Raw genomic sequence first — 21409 nt, forward strand, 5'->3', positions numbered from 1 at the left:
AAGTTACACCGAGCCAAAGGAAGTCTGGGATGGGATGAAAACATAGTATTTGGGAGTAGATCGGGTGCGAAATGCTCGACTTGCAACCTTAAAGAGGGAGCTTGAAATTTTATGCATGAAGGACGGTTAAACGATTTATGATTTTGTGACCAAATTATTTGGTTTGGTGTGAAAAGTAGGGGGTCTTGATTATGAGCTTGAAGAAGTTCATTTGGTGAAAAGGTTACTTGTTTCGATTCTTAAGTTGTTTCTTCAAATCATGGCTTCAATAGAGCAATGTTTTTAGTTGGATTCAATGTCATTCGATGAAGTGGTTGGTAGATTGAAGGCATATGAGGAGTGTATAAGAGGAACCGAGAAAGTGGAGGACACTCAAGGTGGCTTGTTGTTGGCTAGTGAGGAAAAATCACATGTTTGTAAGTAGTGTGGCAATATTCGTTCAAATCGGGATGACTTTGGACGTGGTCGGAGAAGAGGTCGGGGGTCCGAGAGAAGCCGAGATGGTAATGAATGTGTCTGAGATAAAAGTCATGTTAAATGTTACAAATGTGATGAGTTTGGTCACTATAGAAACGAATTTCTTAAATGTGAGAAACAAGAGGCAAATATACTTGAAGAGGAACCGACATTGTTTTGAAAGAGTGGATGATATGAGCAAACCAATTAAGGGGATGATTGTTTGATTAATCGGTTAATTAGGAAACTTTTATTATATTAGGATAACTTTGATTATAGAAGGTTAATTTTCTTAGTCTTGGTCTTAGAATAAGATTATATTTTATTAGTATAAACTAGATTATGACATACGTAAAATGCGGGAGAACATATAAAAAATACATATAAAGTTATAAAAAGCCGACACAATAAATAAATAAATTAGATAAATTAATATAAAGAGAGTTCACGTTATTGGTTATATTGAAATGTCTAAAAAATACAATGAAATGCATGAATATCTATAATCGTTGAATGATCGCTTTGAAGACAATATTTTTGTTTTATTAGTTGGACGATGTTTCTGGTCACAAAAGTTGCATTTTTAATTGAATTATCTGTCATTTTTCATTTTCATTTAAGTTTTTCTTTGGAATTAAACGAAACTAAAAACAACATACTTTCGTTATATAAAAAATGGAAGTATAAGACTATAATTGATATAAAACCCAACAATGATAGTTCATAACATTAACCTAACTCATATAATTTTTTATAAGTTATTTTTAGCAACCGATTAATTGATTGTTTTTATATAATTAGGGAAATTTCAATCAAATGATTTGACCATATTTGTTTTTCGTTCGACAAGTCCTTTTCTTCCGAATCAGTAAATTCTTTCCAAAAATCTAATTCAAGAACCATACATTGTATAACCAATTTACTTAGGGAAGCTTCTTCACTTAAGTTAGATTTTTATAAATGCGGAGAATAAAACATAGTGTCATATTTAACATGTTTCGTTTTAGAAATTAGTTTTTTTTTTAAGAAAACATATGTTTTTTGGCAAGTAGTTATTTAAGGAAACATGTCAAATATTATTCTCATTAAGCAACGGACATATATAGTTATATAAGAGGCAACAATCAATAGTTATCTTTTAAAAAATATCGTATTACAAACAATACAACATATAGAAAAATATGATTTTCGTTAAGTTATCTATAATATATGTGCACAATTATGTTTAGCCTTTGTTCCGGTGTGTGTTTAGAATCTATTGATGATGTGAACAAATTAAAACTTAAAAGAGTATACATTGCTAAAAATTTACCTCTTATATGATGTATGTTATATAGATTATAACAAACCGATATAAGTATTTTGCTTTGGGCTTAAAAAATTATAAATATGTTGGCATTTTATGTTAGAAAAATGATAGTACTTTGCAATTATAAATAAATAAGTAAATTGATATATTTTGTAGATCACTTCAAAGTAGTAGGTTGTTATAAGTACTATTTCATATTTCTTATAAGTTCCACATAAACATCACAATATATGAAAAACAATTAAGTTCAATGAAATCATAAAAGTTAAAAACTTGTGGTTGCTTCTAAAAACCAATAAGTTCCACAAACCGCCGAAGTAAAAAAAAAAATTTGGCATTCTACTCGAAGTAGCATGGGATTAATTTCATATAGAATCTAGAAACATACAATACAGATAATCAGATTCAAGAATCAAGATATATAATAATTGTTGATTACTTTCGTTTAGATACCCCTGACATTTGTATCAACATGTGTATGTAGTAGAATCAGTGTCAAACTTTCACAAAGCAACTAATTATATGGGGATAACTTGTTTCCTAAAAAAGTAACACAATTTGAACATTTCTTGCATTTAAATAAAAAAATAGCGACATAATTTGTTTATATCTTGCAATTAACTCGGAAAAACTCAAAAAAATATTTCAGTAAGAAACATTGACGTAATCCAAATCAGAAACCTACTATTGAAGAAACATAACCACATTCCCTCTCCTAGAGTCTGATCATGACTTTAATACTTTTTCAGGTTTATCAAGATCTTCCTGTTTGGGTTTAGTAGACAATTTTAGTCCAAGATTCTTTATAGCCATCTTGTAATATGTTAAATCTGAAGGATAATGACTTAAGAAAATGAATAAGAATTTAAGATTAAGATGTAATTAGATGGAATTGAAACATAAAATCTATCACAATACCAAACTATAGTTTCACTAAACTAAGTAAAAAAAAAATGAGAAACATTTCATACAAATCGTGTTGGGTTTCAAAAAAATATAAAATTCTACAGTCATTTCATGATGAGATTTATAAGTACGTCTCGATTTGTGAATTGTTTATAATTATTTTTTGGAACTATATTCAGACCAATGAAACTTTATGAGAAAAAGTGTTGAATATAAGTTAGAACAAATTGAGATGTTTTTAAATAAAAGCATGCACAAAACATGATTGCTAAACGTTGAATGCTATTTTAAGGTTTTGTAAAAGTAGGATGTTATTTTTAATATGTACAATTAGGAACCAGTGTGTTACATCGGTTTATTAGATTTTAGAACCAATCCCTTCCTAGTTTGCCAACCTGGTATTTTAATATTTTGTGATTACACAGTAAATAAATTAACCAATATAAGAAATAACAAATTAGTCGTAGAAATTAATCATAACAAACTATAAACACTAACCATTAAAAAAGTAAAAATTAACATATGGTGCATCGTAAGCATGTAATTGCTTTCTAGTGCAAGAGCGTGTGTGTTAGTAGGTGATTATATATATTTTATGAAAAATTTCTTTATTATTTATGATACGAATGAAAATTTCACAGATTTGAAAACAAATAAATTAAAAAACAAGCTAGAATGACAATGAAATTTCCAAATTAGAAAACTATATATATAAAAAATTGTATCTGTAATCAAAACAAACTCATGTAATGCATGACATGAAGGATACTGTGATGATCTTTATCTTTTGTGAGAAATAAAATTATCTTTCCTACAAGTAGATCCTATAATCAGCATACAAAAAAGTAAACCAATAAATAAAAAATACTTCAAAAACATATTATATGAAAAATTATCACGTAAGGTCATAAAAGGAAAATGAATTCAAAATACATATCATTTACTAAGAAACAAATAGTAAAATTTGACAACAAATATAACATTAGCATAAGGTAGCGTAGTGGTTTCATTGATTTTCAATTATGTGATCGTACGACAGAAAAAATATATATTACAAAGGATAAAATTCATGTCTTTTCTATACAACTTTTATCTATTCATATTTTTGTCTAGACAAAACATAAAGTGCATTTGAAGAGTAAACTTGTCTTCTAATCATAATTAAACATAAAACTTTACTTTTCTACTGATAACAACATAACAACAGTTTCTTATTCTTGAAACAAAAAACCAATTACGATTTCTTACTTTTTTTAACCTTTTGACAGTTGTTTGGATTAACAACATCCTTCTATGACAAAATCTTTTTATCCAATGAATATTACGATTTCAATCACTGACAACAAGTTGTACTTTTATATTTGATTTCCTTCAAGTACCAAATAAAAACTTAATACATTTGATCAAGCCATTTGCTATTTGTATCGGTCCTCCTATCTAATGAGAACTTCACTACATAAGTCATTAACATAAAAAATGATAAATCATGTTTAAAACTCATAAAATTCGAACTAAAATAGGTTTGCCACTTTATAAAGCATAATCATAAAATAAAAATCAATAAAAATATTATAATTTATATAACTTATGAAGAGAGAATGATTTTAAAAATGTAGCATTGATCCAGATTAATTTTGCTTGAAATAAATCTTCGATTTATAAAAATTTGTAAAAGTTCTTTCCTTTATTAAGATTACGTTTTGATGATTACCTTTTTCAACATGAGAGCCCGATGTTGCAACACATCCATTGCTCTATCATTCTCATATTAATCAATTTCATTAGAGGGGTAAGAAGACGAAGCTCTAATACCATCATCTTTAATTTCGTCAAATAAAGAATAAATGTTTCCACGCACATCTCTGCATTCAAACAATGCTAGTAAACAACTGGTGAACGCTTAAACAAGACTTTGCTAATTTGCGTAACATAATATCAAATTTATGGAAAAATGATCGAATTCTTATGAGTTGTGATATCATAAAAAATGACATAACTACCAATGTGACACTATTTGTTTTCTAAATATTTTCAGTATACGATAACATATGGCATAATATACTTGCATAAGACCAAATTTTTTTTAAATATTCAATCTAGAAACTAAGGAATGTTGATTAATGAATTTATCTTGGGAAACTAAGATTTAATCAGGATGTGGATGGACAGGTAAGAATTTGAAATAAATATGATTAGAAAAACATATGACTATCATTATCTATCTACTCCTAAAACTAATCAACTTAGTATCTTCATCTTGTATGATTTTGGTTATATGCAATAAACGCTTTCAAAACAGGAATTCAAACAATACCTAAACTAATTCCAATAAACTGTTGTATTAGTGTCTAATCCCGTAACTATATTTGGTATGTACTTGACCCGGTTGTGTATGGTCCTTTTGGGTTGTCATCTCCAAAGCAACTTAACAAGGCAATTTAAGGAGAGGGAGAATATTATGGTATATTAATATATTATAAGAATAATATATTAAAGGAGAAATTATATTTATTTAATTAGTATTAGTCATAAATTAATTAGGAATTAATTTGGTGACTAAAAGAGATTAATTGAACAGAGGGGCATAAACTGTCAAATGTATGATAGTTGAGTTTTGGGCTGGGAAACTAAGGGGGAACGAAATTATGATGGGGATTCATCATATTATCGTACAAGGCCCTAATCTAGACTGTTCCTTGGGCTGATTGTTAATTATGCTGTCCATTAGGGTTTAGACTGAAACCCTAGCAGCCTGCAGTATAAATAAGACCCCTAGGCTATGAAAATCGGCTACACTTGATTCCAAGAGAACCTTATGGCCGATTTTAGCATCTCTCACCCTCTTTCCTATTTCCTTCTTGCTTGTGGGGTTTATAAACCATTAGAGAAGTTTTAATTGTGACTCTAAGCTCAAGATCAAGAAGACTACAAGGATTTCAAACTATTTGAAAGAGGTAAACACTTAGATCTGTTCTTATGATGTTAATTTCGAAATTTATATCATAGATCTAGGGTTGTAAGTGTTGGATTCAAAGAATGTACAATAGAGAAACCTAGATCCAAGCATTAGGGTTTGTATGAGCATATAGGATTGTTTAATTTTAGGCATAAAACTCATCAGAGGTATCAGAGCCTTGATTAGTTTCAATTGTATGTGATGCTTTAATTGTTTGCTTGTTGAAAATCGGTTTTTTGTGCTAACTGTTTGATGAACTCGACGAGTTACATGAGGAACTCGACGAGTTGGATGAACTCAACGAGTTCCAAAGTGGACTCGACGAGTTTTGACGTCAGACAGAAAGATTTTCGGGATTTTGTTGCTGTTTTGTCATGGGATTAATGCCTAATCATATTTGAAAGATAAAATCCGAATTTTATATTATTTGAATGTTTATCCCTGCCAAAACAATAGATAATTTCTATTTTTTTTAAATATTAGTTGTTTATATGATAAATACGGATTATTTAAATTATTTGGTAATTATCTTATGTCTAAAATTGGATTAGATCAATTATAGATAATTATGAAATTAATTGTTTAATTTTAAATTATTTGTTATTTGATCCCTTTTTGTTTTGAAAAGTTCAAAACTTGCCCTCAAGTTTTGAAATTTGAATTTTGTGATTAAAAGTTTAATTTTGAATAATTTAAGTTTCAAACCCTTAGAATTTTATAAGTTCAAAATTCAACCCTATACTATTATATTATTACAAGCTTAATTAATATATATGTATAACTTTAAATGCTAGTCTTACCGTTAGTAGGCCTCATTCACGAAGTCAGTCTATAAGGTGGGTATAAGGTTGCTGCCTATAAAACGGCGCTTAATGGGTGTACACTCACACCCACCGCTTGCTTGATTGGTGGATGGTTGTTAGCCGAACGGGTAGAATAGGGCAATCCTCTCCTCATTAAAAGTATAATGTAAGATACAAAGTAACTACATGTTTTACAAATTTCCAATCTTAGTTACTTTAGGGTAAAATATGAAAATGATGCTAATCCATGGAATTACACTTTGTACCCTTGTCAATCGTTGGTGGAGCGCGTGTGGTTAACCGGCACACTAATTTGGGGATGGAATTGGTAGTGAAGGGTGACTCGATGTTTTTCATATATCAATGGAGTGTGTGTGGTTTACCGGCACATTGATTAGGAGATAGAGACATTGAGTGCACCATGTTGATTCGCATGGTTATTCACAACTTGTTTGTGATCCTCGGTATCCCAGTCGCAAATTTCAAGTGCATATCGAGATTTAAACATGCCATCAAAAAGTTCAATGAATCTCAAAGATCTAGGAGTTTTCAATACATTTAAAACCTAAATCTCTTTTTTTGTTTTTCATGGTGAGAATTAGTGAATCGTCATTCACTTACCTTCAAATTATTTACTTTTAGAGTACGGCATCCCTTTCTTAGTTTTAAATAATGTTTTTGGATCCTAGCCCTAATTTCTCATTTGGGTGTTTAATTAGTGATTCATTTCTAATCAAACTTTGTTCCTTTCTTTTTCAGATGTCTGCAAACAACAACAACGCTTCTGGGTCATTCTCGTTGATGAACCTATGTCAAAAGGTGACATTTGATGGGTCAAACTTCAACGAGTGGACGAGGTACATTTGCATGATCACACGCTATGAGGACAAAGGATATGTCCTCGATGAAACGCTTGAGAAGACCATCCCAGATGTTGCTACTCCGGAAGAGTTGGCTGCCTTTGAGGCCCACGAGCATGATGCTATGAAAGTTCATTGCATCATGCTGGCCATCATGAACCTCAAACTCCAAAAGTCCTATGAGGACATGTATCTGTATGAAATGCATCAAGATTTGTTGGATAGGTATTACCAGAGCGTGAGGCAAGAGCGCTATGAGATCATTACTTACATGATTGTGACACCCCAAAACCATGAGCGGCGGAAATGTTCTGGGGTAGAGGACGTCATGTATAGTATCACAACAATGAGTAGTAGTAAACAAGCAACAACATCATCTATTGCATTAATAATATAATGTTAATACAAGAGTGTTCTGTCAAGTTATATAGACACCAAAATATAAAACAAAATGAAAAAAATGTGTCTTGAACGAGCTCTATCTTCTCTAAACCTTGCATCGGTACCTGTCTACTGTTGACCTGAGGATACAAGTTATTTTGAAAGAGAGTATGAGCTTTAAAGCTGGTGAGATCACAAGTATTTTAGTGTCTGTATTTGTAAGAAAGTATTTGTAAGTATGTGAAGTGTAAGTATGTAAAAGTTTTGAACCTCCTAGAAAACCCTATGTTTCCTACTAAAAGTAGCCTTCTACCAAGGCATCTACTATATGTGTGTGACTCTTGTAAGAGCGTGTATTTTCCCAAATATGACTATCATTAACCAAAATGTAGTTTTTACTTTACCGTGCATCATGTGAATATTCACGAAGTAAATGTAATGGGAAAATAATATAGTACTGTAGTATTGTAATAAGTAACTACTGCTGTACTAACTACCTTAAACCGATTGTAATTTAAAGTACCATGTGATCGACCTGTATCCTGCTACCGACTCAATAGAAAAATAGCGATGTAAGACGTCGTAAGAAATGACATTTGGCACCCGTAGACTTGCAAGTCCCACTATAGTGAGCAGCAAGGTGTAGGATAGTCAATCCAATATAGATCTATACACAAACTCATACGTTCCCCAATTAAGGAGATTTTGGATACAAAAATGGTCATGGCAGGTAGTACCATGCCCCGTTTAGTGGCTCACATAATTGTATTAATGTATATGTAATGTATGTGCTAGCTGTATTGTGTGTTCTTTCTCTATCTAGCCTGTATGTATTGTAATGTTCTGCGTGTACTAGTTGTATTGTGTGTTCTCTCTCTATCTAGCAAGTATTGAAATGTACTGTGTATATTAGCTGTATTGTGTTCTCTCTCTATCTAGCAAGTATTGAAACATACTGTGTGTACTAGCTGTATTGTGTTCTCTTTCTATCTAGCAAGTATTGACTCATGAATGAACTGACTTATTGTATGATTCATTGTTTTAGTAATAGTATTAGTAACTTCCTAAACTACGTCTATCGTAGTTTACTAGTAATATGACTTGTATGTATGAACGTGAATGTATACCCTTGCTACTCAAGGGTATTGAATTGACTGAAAGAACTTTTATGTCTATATATGTATACATGATATATAACAAATATTTAGACGACATTCGGACGAATAACCGATCCCCTAAGGCCACATCCCAACGAGGAAAAGGAAATAAAGCGAGCTAGCCGTCCTAAGTCCTTTAAACATTACTCATATAACTATACATATATAGGCATGCATTTGACAATATAAAAGTATAAAAAAAAGTTTTGGTAAAACATTTGAAATATTTAATAACTAAGAAATGATGACTTGATGTCAGTTTGTAAAACGGTTTGAAAGCAGTTTATTTGATAAGAACAGTTTTAAGTATAAGGAAAACCTTTGTTTGAAACACAATGGTAACATAGTTAGAAAAGAAGCATTCAGTAAGTAAGACAGTTTGATAAAGAGTTTTAAACAAGTGAAAACGTTTTGGAAAGCCATTTGAAGTAATCTGTTTGGTAAAACAGCTGAAAGTGTAGTAAATTCATTTGTATGCTAGTTATTAATCACATACAATTGATATAATAACTAGCATGATTCAACTTGTATCCCCCCCCCCCCCCCCGTAAAAGCATTTTAAAAACATTAAAAAGATTGATTAAGGGCTATGAACTCACCTTTAGTGAGTGGTTTGGATGAACGGGCTGTATAGGATGATAAGTGTCAAGTGAAGACTTGAGCACACACAAGGATCCTAATTAACATATAATAACACATATATGTATTCAATTAGTCATTAAAAAACTAATTAACCAAATTAAGACATCCTAAGACATGTAAAACACTTGATTTAAGTGCTATAAGTCCTAAGGATTGCATCTAAGGGTTGTAGGACTTGGCTATTGAATTTAGGGCTCAAGAGGACCCTCTATGGGAGTTTACGGTTTTATGACCATAAATCATTGATTTTATGGTTGTAAACCCATGCGTTTACGGCCGTAAACTCATGGCACTTCTACTCTTTTGTGTTTTGAAGCTTTTCAAGTCATAAGGAAGCATCCTACTTCAAGTATAGGCCTTAGGAAGTGTTTGTGGCATCAATTCACTCCTATATGGAGTTTACGGCCCATGGACCACTTCTCCATTTGTTTACGGCCGTAAACCCATATGGTTTATGGTCTTTTGATGTTTTCAAGTCCTAAACACATCAAGGAAGGGGTATAGGCTAATTTCCAAGGCTTAGAAGGGACTAGGGCACACTTTGGCACCATTTTTAGGGTTTACAGTCCAAGAACATCTTGGATCGTAAACACCTTTGATCCTTGGTTTCTTGGGTGTTTTCTTGATGTTTAGAAGTATAAATAGCTTTATAATACTCTAGGATAGAAGTACTTACAAGATAGAAGCTTGAAAAGGTGTTAAAAGTCCAAGAACACTAGTGTGTGTTCTTGGTGAAACTAAGAACACTTGAAGATCTACATATATGGAATGATCTCATGGATGAAATCATGTTACATCACTAGATTAAGATAGATATCAACTTATTAGGGCTATAAACACTTACAAAGTTGAAGATCAAGAAGAAAAGTCGATGATACTTGAGAGAGAAATGGGTTTTGGATCTTGAAATTGTGAAAAGTGATAAATAATGACTAAGTGTCATATATATAGTCATTAGGGTTTACGGTCCAAATGCCATTTGGGCTGTAAAATCCAAAAACTTGGAGTTTTTGGAACTTTATTGATGCACAATAAACCCTAGGGCATCCTCTCTCCAGATATCTCCTAAAGTGCTAATCCTAAAATACTCAAACTTATTCCAAAAAGCTTGAAAATTAGCAGAAACTGTTCTGACTTCTATTGAAGTGAAGGGTTGTACATAATAGAAATTTCGGGTTGTCACAATGATCACTGCTAAGATGGGAAGTGGAGAATCCTTAACCTCTCATTTGCAGAAAATGCAGAGGTATGTTGATCATCATCTCAAACTTAATGTTAAGTTTGATGAGGATTTGGCTATCATCATAATCCTCCAATCCCTGGCATCCTGCTACAACCAGTTCAGAATGACCTACCACATGAACAAGGAGGAGGTCTCCTTGAGCAAGCTCCAAGGACTCTTAAGGACTGCTGAGAGCAACCTCAAAGACAAATCCGTTGCATCATCCCCTGTTGTGCCCGCTCATGTGATGGCAATAGGTCAAGGAAAGGGTAAAAAGAGGAAGGCTCCATGTAAGAGCCACCAAAAGGGGAAGCCCCATGATGGTTCATCCACAAGTGGGACCAAATCAGCCCCCGCTAAACCCTCATCCAATCCCAAGGAAGCAGAGTGCTTCTATTGCCACGAAAAGGGCCACTAGAAACGAAGTTGCCCTAAGTATCTGCAAGATATAAGGGATGGGAAGATTAAGCCCACATTTGCTGGTATGTATTCTATTAAATATAACAACTCATCATTTGCTACTTCATGGGTTCTTGATACAGGGTGTGGATTCCACATTTGTTCTGATATGCAGGGCCTAAAAAGAAGTAGGGAAGTGGAACATGGAAAGATGAACCTGATTATGGGAAACAAAAGATCGTCGCCTATGACCAAAGTCGGAGTTTATTCTTTAGTGTTGAGTAATGGGTTAGGGTTAGATTTAAATAATTGTTATTATTCGCCAGATATGGCAAGAAACATCATTTCATTTCATGGATTGTTTAGAAAAGGTTTCAGATATTCTTTTGATAATAGCAATGGTTCTATTAATGTTTATTTGAATGGTGTCTTTTATTTCAATGCATTACCTTGTAATGGGATTTATGAATCTGTGATGATTGTTGATAAATTAGGAAATGATGTTTTGAGTATTGATTCGTCTACTAGTCTAGCCAAAGCATGCTTGTGGCATTGTTGCCTTGGCCATGTCAACAAGAAATGCATAGCCCAACTCCAAAAGGATGGAGTGTTGGAGTCATTCGACCTTAGGGACGATGACATGTGTGAATCCAGTTTACTTGGGAAGATGACCAAGTTACTCTTTACTGGCACTTGTGAAAGGGGTGAGGGTCCATTGGATCTCATACACACCTATGTGTGTGGGCCCTTTAGATCCACCACAAGGGATGCTTGCCGCTTCTACGTGACTTTTACGGATGATTATAGCAGATATGGATATATCTACTTAATCAAGCAAAAGTCAGAAACCTTTGAAAAGTTCAAAGAATTTAAGAATGAAGTGGAGAATTAGCTGGGCAAGAAAATCAAGATGCTTCGGTTAGACCGATGAGGAGAGTACCTAAGTCTTGAGTTTCATGACTATCTAAATGAATGCGGAATTGTCTCGCAATTGACGCCTTTGAGAACGCCACAATTGAATGGTGTGGGTGAGAGACGTAATCGAACCTTGTTGGACATGGTTCATTATATGATGAGTCGGACTTCGTTACCGATAGCTTTCTGGGGGTATGCCTTAGAGACTGTTGCCCATATCCTTAACTTAGTTCCCACCAACAAGATTGCCAAAACTCCTCACGAGATGTGGACATGGAAAGCTCTCTAGTTGGCACATATTAAGGTTTAGGGTTGCGAGGCTTTCATAAGAAGAGAGACTCACGACAAGCTCGAGCCTCGTAATGAGAAGTGTTATTTCATCGGCTACCCACATAAGTCTTTTGGCTATCTTTTCTATAGACCGAGTCACAATGTTGTCTTCGTTGCTAGAAGAGGAGTTTTCCGAGAAAGGGTATTGAGAAGCCAAGAAAACAGTGGGAGGAAAATTGAACTTGAAGAGATTCAAGAGCAAAGCGATGAAGGAACCTCTAACACTGGCACTCAACCCGAGGAGGAAACTCCTGTTGAACCCGTTGACGAGTCCTTACCACTTAGACGTACTAGTATGGTTAATGTTCAGCCCCAGTTTTATGGTTTTCATATTACTAGCGAAGGGGATACGTTTATTAGTGATTAAACACTAATGAATTTGGACAAACCTAGCAGCTACAAGGAAGCCATGGCAGGCCCGGAGTCTGCTAAATGGAAAGGGGCAATGGACAGCGAGAATCAGTCCATGTACGACAACCCAGTTTGGAATTTGGTTGACAATGTATTGGGTCGTAAGACAGTCGGGTGCAAGTGGATCTTCAAGAAGAAGACAGACATGGATGGTAAAGTGCATACTTATAAAGCGCGATTGGTTGCGAAGGGCTTTACTTAAACTCCCAGAGTTAACTATGATGAGACCTTCTCACCAGTTGCGAAGATAAATTCTATTAGGGTAATGCTCGCAATAGCTGCGTTTCATGATTATGAAATATGGCAGATGGACATGAAAACCGCTTTCCTTAATGGAAAGTTGGCTGAGTATGTTTATATGAATCAACCAGAGGGTTTTGTCGATGCGAAGCATCCAAATAGAGTATGCAAGCTTGAGAAATCCATTTATGGACTGAAACAAGCGTCTTGCAGATGGAATCTTTGTTTTGACGAGAAAGTTAAAGAGTTTGGCTTCCTGCGAAGAGAAGATGAATCTTGTGTATATGTCAAAGCCAGTGGGAGTATAGTGAGCTTCCTCGTATTATATGTCGATGACATACTGCTCATAGGAAACGATGTCTCGACCTTGCAGGAGGTCAAGTCCTGGCTTGGGAAATGTTTCGCTATGAAGGACCTCTAAAGAGGCTGCTTATATTCTAGGAATAAGGATAGTAAGAAAACAGAGAAAATAGACTGATAGGACTCAGTCAGGATACATACTTGGATAAGGTACTAAAACGTTTTAGTATGGAAAATTCCAAGAAAGGGGAGTTGTCAATCCAAAGCAATACCAAACTGAGTAAGACTCAGAGCCCGAGTACAGTGGCAGAGATAGATGATATGATCCGAGTAGCTTACGTTTCCACAGTAGGCTCTATCATGTACGCTATGACTTGTACTCGCCCTGATGTGGCCTTCGCTTTGAGCATGGTCAGCAGATATCAAGGGAACCCTGGTAGAGCCCATTAGATTGTAATTAAGAATATTCTTAAGTACCTACGAAGGACGAAGGAATGGTTTCTATTCCTCGGTGGGAGTGATGACTTAAGGGTACGAGGGTATAGTAACGCTAGTTTTCAGACGCATCAGGATAATTACCGATCACAGTCGGGCTGGTCTTTACCCTAAACGGAGGAGCAGTGACATGGAAAAGTTCCAAGCAGGAGACTGTAGCTGATTCAACTTGCGAATCAGAGTACATTCCGGCGAGCGAAGCGTCAAAGGAGGCTATATGGTTGAAGAACTTCATTGGAGACCTTGGATTTATGCCATCCATAAAGGAGCCGGTGGAAATTTTCTATGATAATGAAGGAGTGGTTGCCTTAACCAAGGAACCAAGAGATCATGGTAGATCTCGACATATCGACAGAAAATACCATTTTATTAGACATCGGGTAGAAGAAGGACTCCTCGTTGTGAAGAGGGTATCATCAAAGGAAAACCTAGCAGATCCCCTTACGATGGGACTGAGTAGGGTCAAACACTTCCAGCACGCCAGGAGCATTGGGCTAAAGGATGATATAAGTTTAGATTAGATAGGAAACGTGTAATAGATAATTTGTACTTGACATTTGATGAATAAATAAAGTTGTGTTATTTATAAGTAAAGCTACTATCTTGTGTTGGTTGTTTATCTATTGTTTCAATTTTGCGTGTTTTGACTACCTGAGTGATATGATTATTCGAACAGTCCACAGTCGTTCATATTTTGGAAGTAGATGTGAATAAAGATTGTCGTGAATTGTTTGTAGATTGTCTAAAAGTTTTTGGGCATAGCAAAGGTTTGCTGCAAAATTCATGAGTGTTTATGAATATGATTTGAGCATTGGAATAAACCTGCGTTTGCTGGTATCACTTGTGGTGTGTTACCTTAAGTGATCGCAAAGCGATAATATCATATAGTCTTAAAACTTAGAAATATAGTTGTTGTTTGCTGGTTGGTTACGCATTGATGATGTGTAAACGCATCAGTAACTTGATGTTATAAAACACATTGTTGTGCATGATTCAATTAGTAAATAGTAGATGCATATGAGTCGAAGTTAATCTGTTCCTTTTATTCTATGAGAATAAAAGTGATATCTTGGCCACTCGATGATTTGGTTTGACTTATGTGCCGATCCCGGTCAGAATAAAGTTGATGTGTTCAACTAAATTCTATGTTAAACAAATCAGGAATCGAGGACCAAATGTTGGACGATAAGCATTGTCAGCATGATATCTAGAACAGACGATTATACGATCCCCTATCTGAAGGCCAATTTGCTGATCAGAGTTGACAGCGAAGTAAAAGAGCAATGATTGCTGACCGGATTCTGAAGTCATATGTGAGATATAGTTACTAGACTTATCCAAGTGGGAGACTGTTGGATTAGTGTCTAAGCTCGTAACTATATTTGGTATGTACTTGACCCGGTTGTGCATGGTCCTTTTGGGTTGCCTTCTCCAAAGCAACTTGACAAGGTAATTTAAGGAGAGAGAGAGAGAGAGAGAGAGAGAGAATATTATGCTTTATTAATATATTATAAGAATAATATATTAAAGGATAAATCAGATTTATTTAATTAGTATTAGTCATAAATTAATTAAGAATTAATTTGGTGACTAAAAGAGAGTAATTGAATAAAGGGGCATAAACTGTCAGATGTATGATAGTTGAGTTTTGGGCTGGGAAACCTAATGGACTAAGGGGGGAACGAAATTATGATGAGGATCCATCATATTTTCGTCCAAGGCCCTAATCTAGAAGGTTCCTTGGGCTGCTTGGTGATTAAGTTGTCCATTAGGGTTTAGACTGAAACCCTACAGCCTGAAGTATAAATAAGACCCCTAGGCTATGAAAATCGGCTACACTTGATTCCAAGAGAACCCTAGGGCCGATTTTAGCATCTCTCACCCTCTCTCCTATTGCCTTCTTACTTGTGGGGTTTGTGAACCATTAGAGGAGTTATAATTGTGACTCTAAGCTCAAGATCAATAAGACTACAAGGATTTCAAGCTATTTGAAAGAGGTAAACACTTAGATCTGTTCTTATAATGTTAATTTCGAATTTTATATCATAGATCTAGGGTTGTAAGTCTTGGATTCAAAGCATGTACAATAGAGAAACCTAGATCCAAGCATTAGGGTTTGTATGAGCACATAGGATTGTTCTTATGCATAAAACCCATCATAAACAACATAGGAAGACAAAAAAAATACTAACAATTTCATAAGAATCGAGTAAAATCTTTACTTGAATATATTCTCTACCGATAATATTAAGAATTTCATCGAGCAGGCGGTTGGCAAACATTGAAATAGAAATTATTGATAAAGTACAACATCCATAATGTAATTTTCGTATAAGAACATTAAACAAAGATATAATTGAAGTCAAAATTTTAAAAAGAAATGATTGTAGGGGCTAAATCTTCAAACAAACCTTATAATTGGGGTGGGTTGGAGATAGAAGATGAACTTGTAATTGAATCTCTCATTCCATCTGAGATCATAGGATGCATCGGTTGGTAAAGACAATTTTTCATATGGAGGAAACACAAAGACGAATATGGGATGGTCAAAAAACTTACCGATAATGATGATGACCTGTTTATATGAAAATCTCGACAGCGAAGGAAGAATCCTGAAAGCAAGAGTAGAATTAGGATTTGTTCATCAAATTTGAAACATAAAAACAGTGGTATGCGATTGGCAGGGAGGAAGGAAGCTTCAGTAATGTGGGATGGAGGATTACGACGATTTTGTTTGCGTATCGACGAGAAGAAAATAATTGAGGCGTGCTAATGAGAAAGAACATGACTGAATTTGGTCACTTCCTTCTTATTCATTTTATTTTTGGTGAGGTTTAATTGTCTTTATTAAGTTTCCTAATTTTAAACCTTTTATTTTTAGTGAGTTTTAATTGTCTTTATTAGGTTTCCTAATTTTAAACCTAAGTTACGTTTTATAAAATTTGTGGAAAAAAAGTAAAAGAGTTTGAACAACTGATGATGTCAACAAAATGATCCAATGGTGCAAAATCTAAGAATGAAATGCAATCAATGTGCCTGATTGTTGAGGATGATGTAATCAAGTTTCTCGTTTAATATATATAGAGATAGAGGATATATGTAGGTTATTTTTAATTGAGTTGTAAGTTTCATTCCAGATACATTCTTTTCATTCAAAGTATTTTAACCGAGTGCCAATACGAGGTCATCACCAAGGTGTTAGCTAATCAAGTTAAAAGAGTTACCAGTTCTGTTATCGATGATATACAAATTAGTTTTCTCCAAAATCAAAACATTTTGTATGGCCCCTCATCGTTAATGAGATTCTTTCTTGGGATAAAAAGACAAGAAACGAGACTTTATTTTCAAAGTTGACTTCGACAAAGTGTTTGACTCCGTGAATTGGCTTTATTTGGACTTGATTCCCTAGCAAATGGGGTTCGGAAACCGTTTGGGTTTTTGGATTCAAAGATGTCTTACTACCTCTAGAGCCTCTGTTCTCATCAACGGTTGCCCGACCAATGAGTTTAAAATTTTGAAAGAGCCAAGTTCGTCAAGGGGACCCGCTTTCACCATTCTTGTTTATTCTGGCCATGGAGGGTCTTAATGTTGCCATGAAATCGACTTGTTAGTCTCCTTCTTTCTTGGTATCCAAATTCCGAACAATGGCCCCTTCATCTCCTATCTCTTATATGTTGATGACATGATATTTATCAGGGATTGGTCCTACTCTAACTTCCAAAATGTGGCGTGGATCCTCAGATGTCTCCACGTGGCGTCTGGTTTAAAGGTTAACTTTCATAAATCTTGGTTGTTCAGTATCGGTGTGGGTGATTCAGAGATTTTTAGTTGTGCGTACATTTTAGGATGCGAAGCCAGCTCTTCCCCTTTTATTTACCTAGGGTCACGGTGGGGGCAAACGTGGCCCTCAAAAGTAACTAGAAACTTATAATTAAGCGGGTCAACAATGGGCTCTCGACTTGGAAATCCAAGTCTCTTTCCTTCGGGGATGGCTCACGTTTATCTAATTTGTTTTGGAAATTTTACCCCTCTACTACTTTCCTCTTTTTATAGCTATTACTTCCATTATCAATGATATCGACAAAACACGCAAGCATTTCCTATGGGGCAATAATGAGGAAAAAAAACAAAATATGTTGGGTTAATCGGATTTTGGTCAGGCTAGTAAAAATAAAGGAGGTTTAGGAGTTGGCTCTTTAAGAAGCATTAATATGGCTCTTTTTTTTCTTCAAATGGTATGGCGGCTAAAGAATGAATATTCCAATCTTTGGAAACAGGTTATATGTTGGATCCACAACCTTTGTAACATCCATAAATTTTACACCAAATTTAAACTTTTTCGATCATAAATAAAAATCAACTAGCATTGTTTACAAAAATGTTTTCAAATCAATATCCATCAGAGTGTCCCAAAATCATAACATAAGGATGAGGAGCGGTACGGTCACGCCTTCGCCTTGCCATGATCTCCTGAAGTACCTGAAACAATAAACTGAAACTGTAAGCCCGAGGTCTTAGTGAGTTAACCCCAAAATACCACTACCACACTGACAATGCCATATCAGTAACAATAAATCAATCAACATGCATACTGGCCAACGGCATGACTGGACCGCCCTACTGGGCCTACAATCTATTTGAATCTATCCCGAGCCTTCGGCATGATTGGTCCGCCTCGTGGGCCTGCAGTCTCCCCGGACTGCTCATAGGGTATGTTGGCCTGCAACACAAAGTAGGACCGCCTCAACCCAACAAACAAGCAAATAACCATGTGCGCATAACTCTCATATACCGGCATATACAAACATCAAACATATCTATCACACTGATCATCAATCATAGAATTCTCTCGTAACTAGAGTACCGACCTAACAGGTCACTAACATACCAATCCTTACGGATCATAAGAGCATAACATATTGTCTACCCTGATTCTGATCTAACAGATCATAACCAACTGTAGCATATAATAACAATAACAACTAAATGGTCGACCTTGGTGCCGTAGACCCTATCGATATAGTGAGGATAACTCACCTTGAAGATGTCGACTCGGAAGATAAACTCCGACTCTCGGATCACGTGACACAGGCTCCACCACCTATGATCATAGTACAATATACTCATAAGTCCTTAACCTTATAAGGTACTCCATAACCCACCAGTCAACCCCTGGTCAAAGTCAAAGTCCTCAGTCAAGGTCAACAGTCCATGTTGACCCCAACTCGCCAAGTACCCTCGGCTACCCGTCGAGTTCCTTGAAGTACATTCCAACTCGTCGAGTCATCGGGGTGACTCGTCGAGTTCCTTCGATTCTCGTTCGAACTTTAAGGCCACCCGTCGAGTTCCCTCCTTGCAACTCGATGGATTCACACGCATACATATCCTAGGGAAAACTCATCCGATTCGTCGAGTTCTTCGTCAACTCGTCGAGTCTTATGGTAATCTTCATCGGACTCGCCGAGTTGTTTATCCAACTCGTCGAGTTCACGACCATCTTCATGTGACTTGCTGAGTCAACCGTGCGACTCGCCAAGTCCATTCATTCCTTTTTCCATACAGACTTGTTTTGAGCCATGCAGCGACTCCAAATCATAAATCCAAGCTTCTAGGGCATGCTTATCATGTAAAGTTGAAAACTTTACGTGCATGCATGGCTATAAAGGCTCTAAATGCATATTTTAAGTTCTTAATGGAGCTTCATGCTCAAGAGGGACCTCAATCATGACCAAAACTGTAACTTTATGCTTCTAGAATCCAAGGAGGGTCCAGATATGAAGTTACAACCTCAGATCTAGCCCATAGCTCATCTTTCCAACTTATTATCTCACTAAAAACCCTAAAACTCAACCAATAGAAGAGATTCATAAGGAAAAAGGTGATGTGGTTACCTCTAGAAGATGATAACTGAGATAAGAGTCAATTCCCACACTCTACTTGCTCCAATCTCCTTCTCCTTCAAGCCTTCTCCATTTAAAGATCCTCTTTTTAAGCTTCAAACACACAATGGGTACACACACACACGTATTAGGGTTTTAAGGGGCTTTTAAAGACTGCAAAGAGGCCAAAGGAGGCTGAGGCTCCTTTAAATAGAGGTGCAAACCTCGAGATTTAGGGTTTCATCTGCCAGCTCCTACTCGCCGAGTCCCAATATGGACTCGTCGAGTAGGTCACTTAACATGCGATCCCACCCCGCTGCTACTCGACGAGTAGGTCAACCAACTCATTGAATAGAGCTTAACCTAATAAATCTTATTTAAGCAATACCTGAGAATCGGGGCGTTACAACTTTACTATAAAACTGGTGTACAAGTTGGCAAAGAAATTTATCCCGGGCGTCTTGGTATCATCTCGAAATTTGTTGTCAAGCTTGAATGTCTTGGCGTAGGCTTTGAGAACATTCTCAATTGCTATGTTGGTTCTGACCTTAAGGCTCTTTTTTGGCTCGATAATTGGATTGGGGCTGGTTCTTTAGCATCTCGTTTTCCTTATCTCACGGCTTTAGATTCTCTGAAGTCTTGCTTGGTTGTGGATAGACTTTCTTAAAACGGTGTTTGATGGAGTTGGAAAAGAAGACCCAAACAACCCCCTGAGTTACAAGAGCTCGTTCAACTTCAAACCATTCCTGAAATTTTTTCTATTTCTAATGTTGATGACTCGTGGAGTTCTAAATTGGAGACAGATTGTAATTTTATTTCGGTGACCTATGACACCTTGTTGATTCCAAGCGCGGACAACCCCACAATTTGGTTGAAGTAAACTCCTCTTAAGGTGATTATGTTGATCTTGAGAGCTTGTATGGATTATATATCATTTGTCGTGGCTCTCATTCGCAGAGATGTTAATGCTGCTTCAAGTTCTTGTATTTTTTGTACTATAGGTGTTGACTCCTGCGATCACTCATTGGGTAGTTTTTCATATGTTTTGTAGATGTTATTTTGGATCCGCAAATGGTGTGCCATACCCTTTAAATCTTTCAGTTCGGTATCAGAGGTCATCATTTTTGCGATGAATTGGGGACGTTACCCTAAAAAATGGAAGATCTTCATCATTATTATTTATGGGAAGCTGTGGTGCGTGTGGAAAGTAAGGAACGACAAGATTTTCAACAAGAAGTTCACCTCTCCCTCAAAAATGGTGGATTCCATTATAACCATGTATGGTGTTCAACTGGATAAATGATAGGGATAATTTAAACAATTGTAATTGATCCGATTAGGCTTGTGGCTCTTTTAACATTTTATAACTCTGTTGCCTTCTTCTCTGGAACTTTATGTTCTCCTTTTAATTTAAATCTGAAGTTAAAAAAAAGTATTTTACTTTTCTTTTCTTCTTTGGAGTTCTATCTTGCAATCAAATTGCATTATTATATTTATTACACTTACACATTTTACTAAACACGAAAGATTGTCACAAATCTTCTGATCACAAATCTGCGAGGGAATTACTTATCTAGCCATTTTCCTAATTACCTATAAAAAATAGCCAAAAAAAAATACATTAGCCAAAAATAACCCACGAAAGTGCAGTCCGACCATATTTGACTACGGTCAACGAGAGTTGACTACTGTTTTAGGGCAATGGACTACTGCTTTCCGACTCTTCTACTCTTTAGTGACCCATTAGC

Source organism: Lactuca serriola, chromosome 4 (assembly GCF_051521515.1).
Source record: "Lactuca serriola cultivar US96UC23 chromosome 4, Lser_US96UC23_V15, whole genome shotgun sequence".
NCBI lineage: Eukaryota > Viridiplantae > Streptophyta > Magnoliopsida > Asterales > Asteraceae > Lactuca > Lactuca serriola.